We start from the raw sequence: 15,228 nt of genomic DNA, 5'->3' as shown, positions 1-15,228 counted from the left end.
TCCCCAGGGATAACTCTGTCCACCCGGACAGCAAGCCACAGTGATTACTGACAGCTGCCAGGGATGAGAGCCAGGCCCCAGGCCTCTCAAAGCTCTCCAACCACTGTGGCTGTGGAGAGTGGGGGGCGGTAGCCCCAGGTGCTGGGCACCCTTTAACCACTCTCCCTTCCACCAGGTCAGGGATGACAGCCTGAACCTGGTCCTCCCCTCTGGGGCTTTGTACCCTCCTTCCTGGAGCGGTACCCCCAGAGTCCAACATGGCCAGGGGGCTTACAGAAGTCGCCCTGTACCATTCCTCCACCAGTGCAGGGCTGTTAACCTGCCACTGGCCCTCCAACCTGGGGTCTGTACCTTCAGGTGGGACTAGGGCCCGGGGTGAGGCTTCCCTCCCCCTGCCCTCCCTTCTGGGGTCCAGCACCCTCCAACTAGGAGTGGCCTCCTCAGAAGACAACATGGTAGGGGCACTGTTATCAGTAGCCCCTCCCTCCAGGTCCAGGGGGACACCCTGAACCTGGTCTTCCAGCCCAGGGTCTGTACCCTCAGACTGGATCACCGCCTGGCAAACCAGGACTTCCTGGGAGGCACACCTACCCCCCACCAGGTCAGAGTTTAACCTCTGCACCTGCCCATTCAACTCAGAGTCACCACCCTGAAGTTGAACAATTGCCTGGCACGCCAGGACTTCCTGGAGGGCACACTGACCCTCCACCAGGTCAGAGTTTAACCCCTGCACCTGACCATTCAACTCAGAGTCACCACCCTGAAGTTGAACAGTTGCCTGGCGCACCAGGACTTTCTGGGAGGCACACCTACCTCCCACCAGGTCAGAGTTTAACCTCTGAGCCTGGTTCCCCAACCCAGGGTCACCACCCTGAGGTTGGGCAATTGCCTGGCACGCCAGGACTTTCTGGGGGGCACACCTACCCCCCACCAGGTCAGAGTTTAACCTCTGAACCTGGTCATCCAACCCAGAGTCAACACCCTGAGGTTGGACAATTGCCTGGCACAGCAGGGCTTCTTGGGAGGCACACCTACCTCCCACCAGGTCAGAGTTTAACCTCTGAACCTGGGTATCCAACCCAGAGTCAGCACTCTGAGGTTGAACAATTGCCTGGCACGCCAGGACTTTCTGGAGGGCACACTGACCCTCCACCAGGTCAGAGTTTAACCTCTGAACTGGGCCATTCAACTCAGAGTTACCACCCTGAAGTAGAACAATCGCCTGGCACGCCAGGACTTCCTGGAGGGCACACTGACCCTCCACCAGGTCAGAGTTTAACCTCTGAACCTGGTTTTCCAACCTAGGGTCACCATCCTGAGGTTGGACAACTGCCTGGTACACCAGGGCTTTCTGGGGGGCACACCTACCCCCCACTAGGTCAGAGGTTAACCTCTGAACCTGGATATCCAACCCAGAGTCACCACCCTGAGGTTGAACCATTGCCTGGCAGGCCAGGACTTTCAGGGAGGCACACCTACCTCCCACCAGGTCAGAGTTTATCCTCTGAGCCTGGTTCTCCAACCCAGGGTCACCACCCTGAGGTTGAACCATTGCCTGGTATACCAGGACTTTCTGGGGGGCACACCTACCCCCCACCAGGTCAGAGTTTGACCTCTGAACCGGGTTAGCCAACCCAGAGTCACCACCCTGAGGTTGGGCAATTGCCTGGCATCCCAGGACTTTCTGGGAGGCACACCTACCTCCCACCAGGTCAGAGTTTGACCTCTGAACCTGGCCATCCAACCCAGAGTCGACACCCTGAGGTTGGACAACTGCCTGGCACGCCAGGACTTTCTGGGGGGCACACCTACCCCCCACCAGGTCAGAGTTTGACCTCTTCACCTGGTAAGCCAACCCAGAGTCACCACCCTGAGGTTGAGCCATCGCCTGGCATCCCAGGACTTTCTGGGGGGCACATCTACCCCCCACCAGGTCAAAGTTTAACCTCTGAACCCGGTTATCCAACCCAGAGTCACCACCCTGAGGTTGAATCTTTGCCTGGCATGCCAGGACTTCCTGGGGGGCACTCTCACCCCCCACAAGGGACACGCCGTCCCCAAGGGCCACACAAGAGTCTGGTTGGCGCAGGTCTCCCGACCTCTGCCCATCCGGCAGAGTCTGGGTTTCCCCCAAACCAGAAACGGTCTCACCTGGGTCATTCCTGGGGGGCTCTGCTCTCAGAGCTGACCCCTGACTTTCAAGATCCTCCACTGGGGTCTGCCACCCCCTCTCAACCCTATGTCTGGACTTCTGCACCCCCCCACTAGGAGTGGTACTGCCAGACACCAGAACTGTTGGGATGCTGTCTACAGTCATCCCCCCACGTTCTTCTGACACTGCAGGGCTTCCCTCAAAAGGTGGCCCTACGGTACAGGTTAGGCTCTGAGACCTACCTGGGACACTACAATCCTCTCCCACCTCACTTGGTCGGGAATCACCTAGACCACTCCCTTCAGGAGCACCCCCAAATGCCTCTTCAGACTCTCTGGTACTCACCCAAAAGTCTGCCTCCACTGTAAGTTCCCTGGGGTCAGAGAACTCACACTCCACCTGGTGTTGGCGTAGCTCTGGAAAATAAGGACCAGACATATGCTCTCCAGCAATTACATCACTCTGCCCTTCACATGTATTAACCACAGTACCCTTCACCCAACCACCCAGTAACTCAGCCTTGGAAAAGCACTCTATATCACCCTCTTGAGACTGGTGAGACAGTATCTGCCTGTCCCTGACACTCAACCCATACTCTTCTGGGATGTCTCTACACTCTATATCCAGGACGTCCACCAGGGGGGAACCCTTTTCTCTGTCACTCTCTGCTAGAGTCAGTAAAGTGTCCCTCCCCCCAGTAGGAATATGACTCCCTGTGCCAGTTCCCCAATCCTTCTCAGGGACCCTGTGCATAACGGGAACTACCTCATACCCTTGAACTACCTGGGGTGTGTCAACTCCCTTCTTCAAGTTGGGCACCACATCTCTGGGCTTGTGCCCTTCTTCAGCAGTACTGGATGCAAGATTTTTGCTGCCACCATCTGAACTGGACTCAGCCCTTCCGGCCTCCAGTTTCAGCTCTTTACCGCTCAGCTCTTGAGCTGCAATCTTTTCTTCTTCCAGGGCTAAAAGTCTTTTTGCCTCAACCCCTGCAAGATACTCCTCTAATTGTTGCTCCTGTCGCCTTTGACTTCGGAGCCATTCATCTATTTCTGGGTCACTGTCCAACTCTGAGTAGCCCTCCTCCTCATCTGAGTAGTCTTCCTCCTCATCTGAGGGGTACTTAGTCATTTGGTTTCTTGCTGCCTCTCTCTCTGCCCATCTTTCCTCCCCCCAGACTATGTAGTGATGGAGCATCTCCGCTTTAGTAGATCTCCTTGCTACAGGAAGGCCCCATTGTCTGCAAAGCTTCCTTAGGTCAGCCTTAGTGAGGTGGTCAGTACGAACAAAGCATGAGTTGGTAAGCAATCCCATTCTGATAAGATCTTATCCGCAAAAACCAAAATCCAAAGTCCAAAATATCACTAGTATATCCAGGAGGACATCAGAGAACAAAAAGCCAAAAAAGATGAAAAATCAAGTTGACCTTCAACTGTGGGTAGGTAGTGAAATACTTAGCTACTGTATGTCACTGCACAAACACAAGTCCTATCCTCACCGCTGATCACCAATGTTAGAAATGGGGTTTTTGGTTGGCAGTTAGGTTGCCCTCTGTCCAAGCAAGAACCCTCACTCTAGTCAGGGTAAGTCACACACAATCCAAAATCAGCCTGTGCTCACCCTCCGGTAGCTTGGCACGAGCAGTCAGGCTTAACTTAGAAGGCAATGTGTAAAGCATTTGTGCAATAAATCATACAACACCATAGTATAACACCACAAAAATACACCACACAGTGTTTAGAAAAATATAGAATATTTATCTGGATAATTGTAGGTCAAAACGATCAAAGTTGCAATACGAATTTGTAAAGATATCACTGAAAAGTGATATTAAGAGTCTTTAAGTCTTTTAAAAAGCAATAAAGTGTCTTTCAAGCACAGGGTACCTGGTTTCTGGTGGGAAATCTCCTCAGAGGGCCACAGGAGAAGAGATGCGTGGAAAAAGGGGTGTGTGCGTCGTTTTCCGCTCAGCACACACAGACTTGCGTCGTTCTTTTCCACGCGGGGAAGTCGGGCGTCGTTTTCCGGCGCGCAGACAGTCTCTTTTTGTGGATCGCGAGGATTACCAGATGTCCCGGGTCTGTGCGTGGGTTCTCCTGCTTATTTTCCGGCTGCGCGTCGTTCTGCGGGGCTGCGCGTCGAAGTTTCGATCTCACGGTAGGCGTCGCGTCGATTTCTCCTTGGAAGTCGGGCGTCGTTTTCCTTGCGAGGCCGTGCGTCGAAATTTTGGGTCTCACGGCAGGCGTCGCGTCGATTTCTCCTTGGAAGTCGGGCGGCGTTGTCCTTGCGAGGCCGTGCGTCAAAGTTTCGCACTCACGGTAGGCGTCGCGTCGATTTCTCCTTGGAAGTCGGGCGGCTTTGTCCTTGCGAGGTTGTGCGTCGAAGTCTCGATCGTCCCGAGGGCGTCGCGTTGATCAGCGTCGGTGTGCGGCGTTTTTCTCGCCGCGAAACAAGCTGTGCGTCGAAATTTTCGGCGCACGGAGCGTCCACGTGAAAGGCAGAAGTCTTTTTGGTCCTGAGACTTCAAGGAACAGGAGGCAAGCTCTATCCAAGCCCTTGGAGAGCACTTTTACAGCCAGACAAGAGTTCAGCAAGGCAGCAGGCCAACAGCAAGGCAGCAGTCCTTTGTAGAAAAGCAGACAGGTGAGTCCTTTGAGCAGCCAGGCAGTTCAGCAAGGCAGCAGGCCAACAGCAAGGCAGCAGTCCTTTGTAGAAAAGCAGACAGGTGAGTCCTTTGAGCAGCCAGGCAGTTCTTCTTGGCAGGATGTAGTTTCTGGTTCAGGTTTCTTCTCCAGCAAGTGTCTGATGAGGTAGGGCAGAGGCCCTGTTTTATACTAAGTTGTGCCTTTGAAGTGGGGGTGACTTCAAAGAGTCTCTAAGAAATGCACCAAGTTCCCTTTCAGTTCAATCCTGTCTGCCAGAGTCCCAGTAGGGGGTGTGGCAGTCCTTTGTGTGAGGGCAGGCCCTCCACCCTCCCAGCCCAGGAAGACCCATTCAAAATGCAGATGTATGCAAGTGAGGCTGAGTACCCTGTGTTTGGGGTGTGTCTGAGTGAATGCACAAGGAGCTGTCAACTAAACCTAGCCAGACGTGGATTGAAGGGCACAACAAGTTTTTAGTGCAAAGAAATGCTTACTTTCTAAAAGTGGCATTTCTAGAATAGTAATATTAAATCCGACTTCACCAGTCAGCAGGATTTTATATTACCATTCTGGCCATACCAAATATGACCTTCCTGCTCCTTTCAGATCAGCAGCTGCCACTTCAACAGTGTATGAGGGCAGCCCCAATGTTAGCCTATGAAGGGAGCAGGCCTCACAGTAGTGTAAAAACGAATTTAGGAGTTTTACACTACCAGGACATATAACTACACAGGTACATGTCCTGCCTTTTACCTACACAGCACCCTGCTCTAGGGGTTACCTAGGGCACACATTAGGGATGACTTATATGTAGAAAAAGGGGAGTTCTAGGCTTGGCAAGTACTTTTAAATGCCAAGTCGAAGTGGCAGTGAAACTGCACACACAGGCCTTGCAATGGCAGGCCTGAGACAAGGTTAAGGGGCTACTGAGGTGGGTGGCACAACCAGTGCTGCAGGCCCACTAGTAGCATTTAATCTACAGGCCCTAGGCACATGTAGTGCACTCTAATAGGGACTTACAGGTAGATTAAATAGTCAATCATGGATAAACCAATCAATAGTACAATTTACACAGAGAGCATATGCACTTTAGCACTGGTTAGCAGTGGTAAAGTGCTCAGAGGTCAAAAGCCAACAACAGCAGGTCAGAAAAAATAGGAGGAAGGAGGCAAAAAGTTTGGGGATGTCCCTGTCAAAAAGCCAGGTCCAACAGTGCAGAGCTGACATATTGTTGCCTTGGTGCTGTCTTGTGTTAGTGATGACATGTGTTAGTTGTAGTGCTGTGTGGCTTTGTGCGTTTAGACTGTTTGAGTCTGCGTGTATTGTGCATGGCATAATGTCAGGATCAGTACCTTAATTTTCCAGGCTTCACAGGAGCAGAATGATGCTGTAAAGCAATGCCTCTCCTAATGTCTCATACTCCACAACGATTATTAAATGCATAGAGACTAAAAGGTTCCAGGAGCGGAAAGGGGATGAAGATAAGAGAAGAGACTGCCTCATCTTCTAAACCTGGGCTCTACTGTAACATTGTCTGTTTTCTTAGGAACTCAGTGATAAATGTTGCCCGAGCTATAAAAATAATTACAACATTAATACCATTCTCACTAGTCTCAGTTTCTTTTAAATTAATAGAACATTACTTTTTTTAAATGACTGTCATGTAACCTACCCCAGTGTAGAGAGGTGCTAGCTTCTCTTGTGTTTGTTCTGTTGTTTATAAATATTTTGTAGCAGTAATTATGAACATGTAGAGAATTAACATCAAATTTCTTAGTCAAAGACTACAACCTTAATACAATGCCCTTCTTTCTCTTTCTTTTTATTGGAATACTTCCATGACCAGAGTTGAGTAGATTCAGGAAAGACTCCATAGTCTCAATTTTGACAAGAGATATCACCTCAGCCTTGAACTCAGGAATGCATAGTTCTGTCTTGTCTTTTGAAATCTGTGAATTTCTGCTGGAATACCATTGTCTCACTAGAGAGAAACTTAAGGTGCTCGGCGGACAATCTCTACGAACACTATCCCTCAACACTAGTCTAATATGAAACTGCGTCAAAAAAGACTTCTGTCTTTGAAATTCTCTCAGTGAAGTCTGCCACTAGAAAGGCTGCATCACTAGAGCGGCTACGCATGTACTTCACACTGCTCTGTAGTCCTCAAGACCTCCTTCTGCAGCAACACTAGAACGGTAACTTTGAGTCATGGCAGTTGCCATCTTGAGAGATTGCTGTTTCCATAAAGATCTCTACAGTAATATTTTCAACCCTTTCTTGGACCATTTGCCCTGAACTACCTTCCAGTATTTGAAGAGAAGGAGCCTAGACTTCATCAAGGTTTCTGACACATAATAGGCTTGTTGTACTGTGTGTGTGTGTTGTGTGTGTTGCGTGATGGTGTGTGTTCCATCACAGATGGTTGTACATTGTGTTGTATGTGTGTAAAGTCCTTGGCCAGTGTCGGAAGTGAGTGTTTGACATATTTGTTTCAATTTGTGCAGTTGTGGTGTTGTTGTTACGAGTGTGTATGTTGTATATATATTTGTGAGGCTGGGCCTGTGCTGTGTTCCCGAGTGTAACTGTGTGTTCTTTACGTGTGGTGTGTGTGTGTGTGTGTGTGTGTGTGTGCTGGCTGCAGTGTGCATGCTGTTTATGTGTGGGTGTATTTGTTACTATGTGTCAGTGTGTGTGTCACTGTACTGTTACGTGTGAGTATAGCCCTCGCAACTCCTTCATATGGTTTGTTATGTTACAGTTCAAATTCATACTTTTTAAAAATGTAGCAGATGGGTGTGTGTACTTACGGTTGTAGTTGTCCTCTTCGGTGGTGATTGTGTTGTCTTTCTGTGATTGGGAGAAGCGGGATGACATCTAGTTGTGGTTCATGCGGCTCTGGACGAGTATGGCTTCCTGCAGGTGAGCAACTCCTTTCATACTGTTTGTTTCCACCTGGTGTTCCATTGTGGTTTGACCGCAGCGGAAATGCTCACAGTTTGCAACCTCGTAATGAGTTTGGCAGATACATGGTCTCCACTGGACTGGTGGTGGCTCCAATCATCTGTGGTGGTCTGGCCACGCTGTTGGTGCCGGCAGTGCTTTGGTGGACTTCTGTGTGCACCACCCCCATACTCATAATTTGGCAGTCTTCTCCGCCAGCCTGTTGACGGTCAGACCACCACTGCCAACATGGTGGTCCTTGGACCGCCAAACTTGAAATGATGCCCTTAATATATTCATTCAAATACAATTTCAAACTAAATACACTCAAAATATGAATAAAACAATGTTGCAGGACATAAAAAGAATAGTAACCAAACACCAACTAAAACTATTTCAGAAATAAGAATCTATTGAAATACACTACCACAAATACAATCCTACAAACATTGGGAACAATATTTACATTTTGAGGGTGACGATCAGGTTTACTATTCTAAACACAGTCTAATAAGCATTGGGAAAAAATATATTAGGTGATAAATATACTATTCTAACTCCAGTATAACAATCACTGGGAAAAGAGCATACAGTTTGGGCAGAGAAGCCTCCATGATTTCTATTCCAATTCAAGTCTAACAAATAGTAGGTAGTGTATATATAGGAAAGGGTAGATTTAGTTTAGTTAGTTTAAAGGATTTATAAAGCGCGTAGTTACCCTAAGGCATCCCAGCGCTAACATAACATGACCAGTGCCGGCAACAGGAGAATTCAGAGAGTTACCTACAGAAAAGAATAGTCTTAAGTTTTTTTCTAAAAAGCTGCTCTGAGGGTTCATAGCGAAGCTCAGAGGGAAGATCGTTCCAGAGGCGAGCGGCCTTGGTGGAAAAAGAATTGGCTCCCCAAGCTCTCTTAGACCGCAAAATGATGACATGTCGGGAGGGGGAGGACCTCAGACTTCGAGAAGGGGCATAGAGATATAGCCGCTTTCTAAAGAACATCGGGCCCTTATCTTGAAGAGCTCTGTGGACAATGCACAGGGCTTTAAAGTGGGTGCGCTGCTTAATGGGGAGCCAGTGAAGTGTTGAAAGAACAGGCTTTGCGGATAGATGTCTAGGAAGATTAATAAGAAGCCTGGCTGCTGCATTCTGGACTGTCTGTAGTTTTTTTATGACATAGGCCGGGGAGCTGAGAAACAGCGAGTTCCCATAGTCCAGGCGGGAAAGGATCAAAGTTTGAACAAGGATTCTTCTGGCCGTAGGGGGAAGAAGATTAAAAATTTTCCTGAGTACTCTTAAAATGCCAAAACATGTAGAGGAGACTCTTTTTGCTTGATAATCCATAGTCAGGCGAGAATCCAACCAAAAACCAAGGCTTTTTACCTGGGTCTTGGGAGGAGGAAGGTTGTTGAAAGCCTCCGAGTGCAGTGAGAGGGGAGAGGCTGGGGAGCCATTGCCTAATACAATGACTTCTGACTTTCCATCATTAAATTTAAGCTTAGACTGGATCATCCAATCTCCAATGTCTTTCATACAACATGAAAGATTGGCTGCAGACGAGTCCCCAGAAGTAGATAGTGATACCACAAGCTGAGTGTCGTCGGCATAGGTGACCAAGGATAGGTTATAGGGAGCGATCACTTTAGCCAGCGGGGATATATAAACATTAAAAAGAGTTGGACTCAGGGAGGAGCCTTGAGGGACTCCACAAGTCAATGGAAAGATATCAGAAAAGAAGGCTCGATCCAAGACTTGAAAAGATCTTCCTTTGACAAAAGCGGACAGCCAGGACAATGCTAAACCTCCTATCCCTAATTCAGAGAGCCTACAACAGAGAAGGTTGTGGTCCACCGTATCAAAAGCTGCGCTAAGATCAAGTAAAATCACGGCTATATACGCCCCTTGGTCCAGGAGTTGCCGGGCTGACTCCGTCACTGTAAGGAGGGCTGACTCTGTGCTATGGTGGGCTCTAAAGCCCATTTGAGTAGGGTGGAGAAGTTCATGGCTCTCTAGGTAGCTGGTTAATTGGTAGTTAACATGTTTCTCCAGGATTTTTGTTGAGATGGGGAGGAGGGCAATGGGTCTATAATTCTCCAGCAAAGAGGGGTCCGATTTAGGCTTTTTTAAAAGAGGCTTAATGATGGCATGCTTAAACAATGGAGGGAGAGAACCTGAGGATAAAGAATGATTCAATATTTTTGTAAGGGGAGGGACAACAATATCTGAAACCCGCGAGAGGATGGCAGAAGTTTATCTCCAACCTAACAATCATTGAGGAAAGAGCAGATATGTGTGGGGGGGTCACAATATGTACACCAAAACAATATTTCTTCCCCTTAAAAAATACAAAAATTAAAATCATGAAAAGTTATATTTAAATATATTAAAATTAATGAAAATATTCAAAGAAATAATAAAAATAAAATGAATACCATGCAGCAAACCTACTCATAAAAGATAAACAAATCATCTACATCATAAAATTATTATTTACAAAACTGCATCATTTTAGATGTTAAGAGATATAAAGATTAAATTAATTGTAAAATCTGTTTACACAAACACACAATCAAATAACAAAACATAAAAATAATTAACTATCTTTACTTTTAAAAATTATGTAAAGGAATAATTTAAATAAAAACATTAATTTAAAGATTTAAAGGTGCAGTTACATTACATTAGAATATAATAATTAAAATAATGAATACTTTGATCAATGTATCTGTTTTTAAACATTTCTTTTCAACAACAGCCCACTCAGTTCCCAATGAACCACACCCCACAAATATTTAAATTAATACATAACTCAACAAATTATAAAACATTCAAACTGATAAATTACAATGTAAACTTTTTTGAATTATTAATCTAAATTGCTATGTATTTTTAAAACTGCCCAATACCCTAATACACCCCACAACCTGAAATTAGAATGTAATACATAGTTTAAAAATGTAAAAAAACAACAAAACAAATTGAAAGAAACTGAAGTATATATAATAATCATCAAATTGATCAATTAACAGTGTGTAATATATCAATAATGAAATGGTTTACCCACATATTCCCCCAATAAAAACTAATTCCCGAAACTAAGATTGTAAACTACATAATGAAAAATGATTGAACCTTTAACTAAATAAGTAACAATAAAAATATGAAATATAATTGACAAATTAATTGATGGCAATTATGAAATACTTTTTAAAACAACTTTACTCACCCACTCCCCAATAAACCAAGCTACCTGAAAAAACATAAATAATGATCATAGTTTTAAAAAATAATACCCATATTAAAATATAATTTACAAAAAAATACAAACATAAACAGATTAAAAAACTCCATAACAAAGATTATGTTAAACAATAAGAAACAATATTTTTAACTTCAGTATATTAAAAAACAGGACAAATTACTTTCCTTTGATATGTAGTCAACAATATTTTACCCTTGGAGAAATTATTTTTATGCTGGCTAGATTTATGAAATTCTTAAATTTTCAAACTTTTCAAAATCAAACATTATGTTTATTTTGTGTCATTTTTTGATAACCAAGCTCACATCTTGTGTTAAAAAGCCTCATGAGCTTCCAGAGAGCATTCTCTACTTGAACAAGTCTTTTATCATTATCTCCTGAAATGTTTAATGCAATGTGTACATTCGGGTAAAAAAATGCAATATATCTACAAAGCAGATTTCACAACAAAAGCATATTTTTGCAAACTTTTCATAGAATTTTGTGAGATTACATGAAAACAATTACTTACATTCACCCACCTCTAAATATTATGGTCAGACAATATTTATAAGTCAAAATTTACTTGGAACACCACAGTGGAACACTGGTGAAAACATCTCTCATGACTCAACTAATCTCTTCCCACCTAGGTGTCACCCAATCTCCATGTAGTCAGGAAACCAGCACACAATGCTGGCACTGTAGACCGACCAAATATCATGCTTTGCTGGTCAGACTAACACATCACCGGAGGCTCCAGAATGTTTGTGCAAATCAATAAAGCACAGTTTAGCTATTGGCCTTGTCTGATACTTTTTTAAGGCTGCCACTCCTGTGTGTTTCTCTTCAAAGCATCTTTCCCCTGCAGTGCGTGCTTAGGATCATGCTGGTAGCTAGTCCTTCAGGTGAATACTTGAGATCCTGATTGGACCTCAAGCATCTTAACCGCCTTCTGAAGGCACAGCTATTGATTGCCTCCTAGTATCAGTCCAGACTGCCTTGACCTCTTATGCAGCTTTTAGCTTTCATGCGATTTAGGTGGACTATGCATGGTACGAGGTCACAGAACTGTGAGAGGGCCCCACAGGCAATCACAGAACATGGCTAAATATGGACATTGGATCTCAGTCACTGCAGCCAGCAACAGACAGCTGGAAAGTCCCGGAGACTGTGGTTCCCATGTCTCTGAAGCTTACAGGCAGCACCTCACTCTAGTGGTGGGCTGTTGTTTACAGTGTTTAATTAGTAGAAGAATAAGTGCCAGGACCAAAGTTTTGCTCAGAATCCCACATCTGGGACTACTGAATGCAGGGGTGCTAAATACCAAGGCTACATGGTCTTGATTCTACCTCATGCCTCTCTAATCCACTACAAACGCTCCCTGCCCCTATATCTCACTCTTGCAGGTTCCTGCTTTCTCTGTATCTCGGTTTTCCTTCCATTCTTTATTCTTTGCCCCTGTGTGTTTTTCACTCTTCTGCCCTGGGTCAAAGTCTGATCAGGCAAAATAAGTGCTAGGCCTAACAAATGAGTGAAGGTGGACCCTGATTGCACCCACTGGCTCAAATTAAGCATTGGTTATCAGTGAGAATGATCTCACTGTGGCTGGGCAAAAGTAGATAGGTTTCAGTTGTCCTACCTTTCCATGACATTCTGCTCAGTAGATCTGCACCTCAAAGACAACCATTTTGAGATTAGGACATGCACATTTCAGAAATATGCACTAACAATTTCAGCAGACAATAAATAGCAAATGTCTGAATTGACCCATTTTCAGGAAGAACCTCAAGACGGGGCTCTTTGGATGAGGCCCCTCCCATCCCCCCCAGAGCCTTGAGACCCTCATAGGTGAGTAGCCGTGCTTTATAAAAACTGATTGATTGATTGATTGATTGATGTTTCACCAGCTACTACAAGCTTGCCTGTCTTTTCATAGACCAGCTAACGCTCAGAAGCAGGGCTAGGCCGACCACCAAGTTAAAGTGGGACCCAGCACCTTTTTGAGAGAGAGGGACAAAAACAGAGCAGGGCAACCAGAGAGATAGGGACGAAGGGAGATAGAAAACAACACAGATGAACAGGGTTAGACAGACAGAGGCACGTGGTGAAAGAGGACAGTGACTGAAAGATAGCCTGAGAGGGACAGGAGCAGAAAACGTGAAAGAGAGGTACAAAATGAGTCTCATAGGGCAGATACAGAGAGAAGGACAGAGGACTAGACAAGGGCAGTGAGAGGACATTGACAAATGGGGAAATTGAGAAGGAAAAGGGACATAAAGATACAAAGGGGGAAAGAGGCAAAAAGAGTGGCAGAAAAGGGAGAGGGACAGAGAAGGGAAAAAATGGGTAGGGAAAGCACAACAGAGAGAAAGATAGATGGACAAACAGATGCAAAGAAGAAGGGCAGATAAGGACTCACAATTGTGCCTACCTCTGATAGATACTAGTTCAGAAAGCTGTTGAAGCGCCTGGATATCCTCACTGGTGACAAGCAGCACTCTACAAATCTACCTTACATTACATTGGAAACAAGAAAACATATACACTTTTAGGCCCATATTTAAGAAGGCCTAGTGCCTCCTTGCGCCACATTGTGCCATACTAGCTAATGTGGCTCAACCAGGCCAAATTCGTCCTGCCATATTGACAAAGTTGCGGAACGCATGTATTACACCACTTTGTAACCCCCTTGCGCCACATTATACCTGTGCCATGCATACTATATGCAAGGGGGGTGTTCCCCCATTAGAGGGACTGCAAAAATGGCACAGTGGAATCTCTGAGATTCCACTGCGCCATTTTTGCTGCAATGAGCTGGCGTTAAATGGGGGCACACCATTGTTTTCAGTGGGGCCCTAAATACTTTGCAGGACTAACGCCAAAATATTTGGCACTAATTCTGTAAAATACAACAATAGCGTCACACCATATGTTTAATACAGCGCACACATGGTGGCATTAAGGTGGCGCTAAGGGGTGCAAGAAAAGTGGCGCTGCATTAAATGCAGCACCACTTTTCCTAAATGTGGGCCTTAGTTTGAGATTCCAATTAGACAAAGTTTTACATTTACCTGTTAAATTCCAATTTTTATCTCTAGCAACCCCTCATTTGTCTGAATAACATTCATCCCAGATGCTGTATTCTGCCTTAAGGGACACTGTATGGGATCCCAAATTGCACATTAAAATGAGGACAACTTGTTCAACACTAATAAACTTACTATGCTAATGCATTTTTGTGAATTCCAAAACAAACCTAAACTTACACAGAAGTATAAGTTTACCTTTGTGAATCAGGCCCCCTGTAATGATAAGAAAATGTATCTTGTTTGAGTTTATTCAAGGAGATTAGCATCACACCACTTCAAGTAAAAGTAGAATGTGCCTACTAATAAGCCAATCCACCTTATTTCCAGCTAAACCGATCCACCTTATTTCCAAAAGTAGGAAGTGAGAAGTTCTCTTTCTACACCTAAACCTTTGTGATGGATCCAGATACTTCCTGAAGATGGGTCCCTCTCCAGGGGAGTATAACAGGACCCTGCAGCCCCTGCAGGGTTGGGGGCCCCAGCCATTTAGCCCCCACCCCGGTCTTCAGTGGACCATCTTTCAGCCCAATGCTAATGAATCTCTATGAGCTATCGGAGACTCATGGACCCCTCGTCACATTCTGTTGGGGGGCCGTCATTTCGCTTCATGCTAATGTCCACCTCATAAACATCCCACCGTGCTGCGCTTGTGTGCTACTATGCCAAAATGTATTCAGAGAAAATAATAAAGTCGAAAAATAACACAAGACTGGCAATGATGTGGTATAATGCTGCTGGTGACAAATCACGCTAGAGCTGAACTCTTTCAAAACATGCTCAGAAATCTAAGAGTAAAACAGGAGTCAGTTGTGCTATTTCATTTTCTGGAGAAAAGCATCCACAATCCTCTTGTACCTCCAAAACTAGAAGTGGGAAATAGTGCCAGCGGCAAACAATCGCCTGATTAGTCACGCAAATGTAAACAAAGAGTTGCCCACCCTGAATGCAAGAAGCCCTCCTCGCCACCAGACATTAAAACACAAGCATCAGCATGAACAGAGCGATCAGTAACCCGGGAGTTGAATATCTCATTGCCATGAAAATATGTTTACGTTTTGTGTGGGTCCTGAAGACATTGCTTATCCTCCTCCGTATATCTAAATTAATTGTTACACTGACCATACATGCCCCTGCGATGGGCGCGTGCTCTACAAAGACAACT

The sequence above is a fragment of the Pleurodeles waltl genome, chromosome 3_1 (assembly GCF_031143425.1).
Source record: "Pleurodeles waltl isolate 20211129_DDA chromosome 3_1, aPleWal1.hap1.20221129, whole genome shotgun sequence".
Taxonomy (NCBI): domain Eukaryota; kingdom Metazoa; phylum Chordata; class Amphibia; order Caudata; family Salamandridae; genus Pleurodeles; species Pleurodeles waltl.
The sequence above is the reverse complement of the archived record's forward strand: the minus strand, read 5'-3'. Positions refer to the sequence as shown.